The following is a 7,951-nucleotide window of genomic DNA, read 5'->3' as shown; positions in this document are numbered from 1 at the left end:
TTCCTCTTTGCTTCCCTTTCTTTTTTTCTCTCTTTTTTTTCCCTTCCCTTTCTGATTCTCTTCTATCCTTTCTCTAAATGTGAGCTTGCCCCAAAAGTCTGTCTTCTGACCTCTTCTCATCATATTTTCTTGTTTTAACTATATTATCCACATCTATGGCCAAAATACAGCTTTTCTAGTCCCCATCCAAGTGCATGCTCTCCCATTTACCCCATCTAATCAAAAAGCACTACAATGATTCAGCCAGTTGATCTGACCATAAACCTAGAGATCATCCTTAACTTCTCTCTCTCTCCCACAGCCAACATCCAAGCCAACAATTTCATTGGTTCTACCTGCAAAATATGTTCTAAGCCTAACCATTTCTCACCCTCACAATTTCATTACAATCCTCAGCATGTCTTGAATGTTGCAGTAACATTAGGCAAGAAATAAAAGGTATCCAAATTGGAAACAAAGAAGTAAAATTACGTCTGTTCACAGATGATATAATCCTATATGTAGAAAACGCTAAAGATTACACACGTGCACACGCATGTGCGTGCACACACACAGAGACCTGCTAGAACTAATAAACAAATTTGGCAAAATGGCAGGATACACAAAAATCAATTGCATTTCTATACACTAACAATGAACAATCCAAAAAGGAAATTTCATTTATAATAGCATCAAAAACAATAAAATACTTAGGAATTAACTTAACCAGGGAGGTAAAAGACTCGTACACTGAAAATAAAACATGGTTGAAAGATATGAAAGACATAAATAAATGGAAAGATATCTCATGTTCATGAATTGGAAGACAATATTGTTAATATACTACCCAAACTGATTCAGCACAATCTCTATCAAATTTTCCACGATGTTTTTACAGAAATAGAAAAAACTCCATCCTAAAATTCATGTTGTGAAAATAAAAAACAAACAGGGACTAGCCTTGAAAATTCCAAGAGCAAACAAAACCAGTTTAGTCACACAACTAAAGCTAAACTAAAATAAATTAAATTAAGCTTAATTTATTTTGCAAGACTAACTTGACCTGGGTCAAATTGTTTTGACATTTTTGACAAACTTCTCAAAATCAAATTCTAAATTGGAGTCTTTCTGACCTGGAAGCAAGTTGGGATTTTCTAGAAGGCCCCTGGAACATCTCAAAAGATTTGTTTTCTCACCTTTTAAAGGAGATAAGTTAAACTGATTAGGCTTATTTGGTATGTTAAATTATATAAGAATCATTGTCAGTTAAGTGATACTAAGCTTTCTTTATGTTGTATTTGTATAGATACAAAAGTGTTCTAGAAATGGTATGAAATTCCTAACATTCTGATATAATGTTATCAGTCATAATTTTCAAATGTATGTCACAGAAATAACTAAATTTATTTGTCAGTTGCGTTAGTTGTGTGTGTCTGTATGCGAACTTTCACCAGATCTTTAACCATGGCTGTTTTTGTCTTTTGACATTTGTCGATGGTTATTGCTTTACCCTGATGCTTTTGCAAAAGTGTTCTTGCAAAAAAATGCTTTCTTCAAAGAAATTCATGGAGAAGACCCTGACAAGTACTTCAGAATGCAGGTTTCTGATAACTTTAAGATCATAACACTGAACTGAATAAGAATTTCTAAAACTCTGATGGAAAACTGATGAATTCAGAAAACTGCTAACAAAAGATCAAGATAAACAAGAATTGATTACAGGATACTAAATGAACTGATGAGGATGATTATAATTTTTATGACTTCATTTAAAACACTGCTGCTTCTTTAATGTTTTGCTTTTGAGATTCAAAGAACCCCTTTTCTCCTCTCTTTAAAGCTATCTATCTGTAACTAACAACAGTTTGGTAAAGTATATCTTGGCAGCAAAGGTTAACACATCTGTCTTTTTCTCTCTGCCTGATCCCTCCAGAATTTCTGAATTTCTTAGTAAATATTCTTATTTTTCATGACAATGTACGTATTTGTCTATGTTCAATAAAAATCTAATCTCTTTATAATAGGACACAGTTAGACAGGTCCTTGTCTTGGCTTCCTGGCCTTGAGAGGCTTTTGAAAGTTCAAGCTGAGATTCCTTATGAAAAGTTCCAGCAGAGATTTAAAATAGTCAATATAGTCAGTCACTAGACTTCCCTGGTGGTGCAGTGGTTAAGAATCTGCCTGCCAATGCAGGGGACACAGGTTCGAGCCCTGGTCCGGGAAGATCCCACATGCTGCAGAGCAACTAAGCACGTGTGCCACAACTACTGAGCCTGCGTTCTAAAGCCCGCAAGCCACAACTACGGAGCCCACATGCCACAACTACTGAAGCCTGCCTGCCTAGAGCCCGTGCTCCGCAACAAGAGAAGCCACTGCAGTGAGAAGCCCGTGCGCCTCAACGAAGAGTAGCGCCCGCTCGCAGCAACTAGAGAAAGCCCATGCACAGCAATGAAGACCCAACGGAGCCAAAAATAAATTAATTAATTTTAAAAAAAGACAGTTAAAAAAATATATATATGTATATATAGTCAGTCACTATTCTTGCTGCACTTATATAAATAATGAGGCCAAGTTCATTGAAACTAGACTTAATTTTCAAACAAATTAATCTTGTGATTAGCTTTGATTAAAAAAGGGGGATGATTATAGAGAGAAAAATTGTATTTTAGTAATACACCTTTGTGGATATCAGATTCTAGTGCTATTAATCGTCTTTCAGGTTTTGTTTTCTACCTGTTGACTGGAATGGAAACTGAATTTTTCTAGTTTCCTCCAATATTTGGCTTGAACTTTCCAAACAAATATTTCTGATTTTTTCCCACTATTTTGGCTTGGAAATTAAAACTGTCCTTTTCCAAAGTCATGCAAGCTAAAGCTGGACGAGTTAAAGTAAACTTCAGAGAAATCGTCACAACAGCTCACGTGGGGTCAATTTCATGCCTGTTGGCTATGTGACCACTCAGAAAAATCACCTGAGACTTTCACACTGCAGACCACGAAAATCTATCTGATTGCCACTGCTTGCCCCCCTGTACCTGAAGATGCTCAAACTTGACATCTGGAAATTTTCCCAACTGGCTGCTCTCCAAACTCAGAGACTGAATTTTTTTTTTTAACATCTTTATTGGAGTATAATTGCTTTACAATGGTGTGTTAGTTTCTGCTTTATAACAAAGTGAATCAGCTATACATATACATACATCCCCATATCCCCTCCCTCTTGCATCTCCCTCCCACCCTCCCTGTCCCACCTCTCAGAGACTGAATTTTTAATTTGCTCAGAAACGGAATTTATAATTTGCTATTAACCTCTGTTTTTCTTTTGTTTCCATGGAAATGCCTCATTAAATTACCTGATTGCTCACACCATATAGAAGCGTAACTTAGGTGGAAGCTCACCTGCAATAACATCTCCTGACTTAAAACATCCTCGTGTTCATCTTGTAACCATGAGGATATAAGGATATGTTTGCTAATACATCATGTTTTGTCTATGTAAATAATTTTTAAAAACTGAAACCCAATTACACATTATCCAAAAAAGATTGTAGATTGATTTAGAGGTAAAACCTGAATCTGATTATAACCCATTTGAGTTATTTAATTGTTTAAATCTTGTCTCCTGGGGATCTCTGCACCAGGGAATTTTCCAATCCTTGGGTTGGCCAAAAAGTTCATTTGGATTTTTCCGTAGCATCATACAGAAAACCCTCAACAAACTTCTTGGCCACCCCCAAATTTTCCTTATAGTCATCATATTAACCTCTCTAGGGCACTGTATACTCTCAAGGGTTTTTATTGCCTGTCAGCAGCCACTCTCACACCAAGTGGTATCCACTGTGATCAGATTACTGGGTGAAATCAACAATAACCGCATAAACAATGAAGATGGTGACTACATGGCCCTCTGGCCTGATGACTCAACTAATGGACACAGTGAATATGCCATTCTTTGGCCTGACTATCCATCAGCGAGCGGTAAATGAGAATGACCCTGTACTGGCTGGTGATACTCTCAGGCTGCTGGAAGAATGAGCAAAAAGAGGAATCAGTAAAATCGAAAACAAATGGAGATCAGCCTTGAAAATTCCCTGGGCAGACAAAACCAGTTTAGTTACACAAATAAAGCTTAATTTAGTTTACTTGCAAGGCTAACACTACCTGGGTCGTTTCTTGCTCAGGCCTCTGAAAATCATAAGCAAAACTTCAACTATTTCCGAAGGTTGACATGAGGTAATCACTGAAAATTCTAATATTATAACCAACTGCTGTGAAGAATAAACAGTCACTGCTTTCTCCCTATATAAGCTGCTTTATAGCAATATACTTCTGAGCCTCATTCCATGTTTTGGTTTGAATGCTCCCAGTTTGCAAAGTATCTTTTCAGTATGTGCACAATAAACTTTTACTTCAGGGATTCACTGGTTTTGCTTCAGCTATTTCTGAACTTTTGACAATGTGGACTCTAAAGGGACCCCCAAATAGCCAAAACAATGTTGAAAAATAAGAACAAAACTGGAGAATGAACACTTCCTGATTTCAAAACTTACTACAAAATTACAGTAATAAAAAAAAGTTTAGGCTTAGCATAAAGACAGATATATAGCTTAATGATGTACAATAGAGAGCTCAGAAACAAATCCTCACATATATGGTCCAATAATTTTTGACAAGAGTGCCAAGATGATTTATTGGCAAGGACAATCTTTTCAACAAATGGTGCTGGGAAAACTGGATATCCACATATAAAAAATTAAGCTGGACCCTTCCCTAATATCATATACAAAAATTATCTCAAAATGGATCAAAGACCTAAATGTAAGAGCTACAACTATAAAACTTTTAGAAGAAGACAAGGGAAAATCTTCAGGGATTTGGCAATGATTTCTTGGATATGACCCCAAAGGCACAGGCTTTGGACTTCATTCAAATTTAAAACTTTTGTGCATCAAAGGACTCTCTCAACAGAGTAAAAGGGCAATCGACAGAATGGGAAAAAAATATTTGCAAGTCACACATCTGATAACGGATTAATATCCAGAATATATATAGAACTCCTTTAACTCAAAAGCAAAAAAAAAAAAAAAAATTCAATTTAAAAATAGGCATAGGGGGCTTCCCTGGTGGCACAGTGGTTGAGAGTCTGCCTGCCGATGCAGGGGACACGGGTTTCTGCCCCGGTCCGGGAAGATCCCACATGCCGCGGAGCGGCTGGGCCCGTGAGTCATGGCTGCTGAGCCTGCGCGTCCGGAGCCTGTGCTCTGCAATGGGAGAGGTCACAACAGTGAGAGGCCCGCGAACCGCAAAAAAATAAATAAATAAAAATAGGCATACTTTTATGCCATATTAGGACTTGAATAGACATTTCTCCAAAAAAGATATACAAAGAGTCAATTAGCACTTGACAAGATGCTATACATCACTAATCATTAGGGGAATGCAAATCAAAACAAAAATGAGACACCACTTCAAATCCATTAGGATGAACAAACAACCTAATCCAAAAATAGGCAGAAGACCTAAACAGACATTTCTCCAAAGAAGATGTACAGATTGCCAACAAACACATGAAAGGATGCTCAACACCACTAATCATTACAGAAATGCAAATCAAAACCACATTGAGGTATCACCTCATACCAGTCAGAATGGCCATCATCAAAAAATCTACAAACAATAAATGCTGGAGAGGGTGTGGAGAAAAGGGAACCTTCTTGCACTGTTGGTCGGAATGCAAATTGATACGGACACTATGGAGAACTGTATGGAGGTTCCTTAAAAAACTAAAAATAGGACTATCATATGACCCAGCAATCCCACTACTGAGCATATACCCTGAGAAAACCATAATTCAAAAAGAGTCATGTACCACAATGTTCATTGCAGCACTATTTACAATAGCCAGGACATGGAAGCAACCAAAGTGTCCATCGACAGATGAAAGGATAAAAAAGATGTGGCACATAGGTACAATGGAATATTACTCAGCCATAAAAAGAAACGAAATTGAGTTATTTGTAGTGAGGTGGATGGACCTAGAGTCTGTCATACAGAGTGAAATAAGTCAGAAAGAGAAAAACAAATACCATATGCTAACACATATATACGGAATCAAAGGAAAAAAATAGTTCTGATGAACCTAGGGACAGGGCAGGAATAAAGACGCAGACGTAGAGAAAGGACTTGAGGACACGGGGGTGGGGGAAGGGTAAGCTGGGACGAAGTGAGAGAGTAGCATGGACATATATACACTACCAAACGTAAAACAGATAGCTAGTGGGAAGCAGCTGCATAGCACAGGGAGATCAGCTCGGTGCTTTGTGACCACCGAGAGGGGTGGGATAGGGAGGGTGGGAGTGAGATACAAGAGGGAGGGGATATGGGGATATATGTATACATATAGCTGATTCACTTTGTTATACAGCAGAAACCAACACAACATTGTAAAGCAATTATACTCCAATAAAGATGTTAAAAAAAAATCCATCAGGATGGCTATTATAAAAGCAAAAACAAAAACAAAAAACAAGTGTTGGCAAGGATGTGGAGAAATTGAACCCTTGTGCACTGCTGACCAGAATGTAAAATGGTGCAGCCACTATGAAAAACAATATGGCAGTTTCTTGGCAATTAAAAATAGAATTATCAGGGACTTCCCTGGTGGCGCAGTGGTTGAGAACCCACCTGCCAGTGCTGGGGACCCGGGTTCGATCCTTGGTCTGGGAAGAACCCACAAGCCGTGGAGCAACTGAGCCCATGCACCACGACTACTGAAGCCTTTGTGTCTAGAGCCCGTGCTCCACAATAAGAGAAGCCACTGCAGTGGGAAGCCCGTGCACCGCAACGAAGAGTAACCCCCTCTCGCCGCAACTAGAGAAAGCCTGCAAGCAGCAACAAAGACCCAAAGCAGCCAAAAATAAATAAATTTCTTTTTAAAAAGTAGAATTATCATATGATCCAGCAATTCTACTTCTAAGTATATACCCCAGAGAACTGAAAGCAGGGTCTTGAAGAGATATTTCCATACTAGTGTTCACAGTAGCCAAAAGGTGGAAGCAACCCAGTGTCCATTGATGGATGAATGGATAAACAAAATGTGATATATACATACAGTGTAATATTATTCAGCCTTTAGAAGGAAGGAAATTCTGACACATGCTACAACACAGATGAACTTTGAGGACGTTATGCTAAGTGAAATACGCCAGTCATACGAAGATAGGTACTGTATGATTCCACTTACATCTAATATCTAAAGAGACAGAAAGTAGAATGGTGGTTGCCTGGGGCTGAAGGGAGGTAGAAATGAGGAGTTGTTATTTAATGGGTACAGAGTTTCAGTCTGGTAAGATGGAAAAAGTTCTAGAGACAGTGGTGTTGGGTGCACAACAATATGAATATACTTAATGCCACTGAGCTGCACTCTCAAAAATGGTTAATATGGTAAAGTTTGTGTTATGTATATGTTACCACAATTTTTTAAAGTAAAAATATTTTTGTAAAAAATTGGACGTATAAAAAAAAAAGAATGCAGTAGTAGCAGCCTATCTAGCTGTCTACCTGTTTCCACTCTTGCTGTTCTACAATCGAGTTTTTAAAGAGTCAATCAGATCATGTTACTCCCCTGCTCAAAACTCCAGAATGATTCCCAACATTCTCAGAACAAAAATCCTGACCATGGTCTACAAAGGCCAGACCTGATCAGCCCCTCCTCTGTTCTATACGACCTCATCTTCTGCCACGAGGACTTGCCTGCTGCTCTGTGTGTGTACACGTGCTGCAATGCCCCAGCACCCCTCACTCCCTCACTTCGTTCTGGTCTCTGCTTAAATGCCACCACCTCAGAGATGACTTCCTGAACTCTCTTCCTAAGAGACCTCCCCACACACTCTCTACCCGCTTAATGCTGCTTTATTTTGCTTTATAGTGTTCATCACCGTTACTACTTCTGATAATATTACATATTTATTTG

The sequence above is a fragment of the Grampus griseus genome (genome assembly GCF_964374135.1).
Source record: "Grampus griseus genome assembly, chromosome: 18".
Classification (NCBI taxonomy): Eukaryota; Metazoa; Chordata; class Mammalia; order Artiodactyla; family Delphinidae; genus Grampus; species Grampus griseus.
This window is presented reverse-complemented; position numbering follows the sequence as displayed.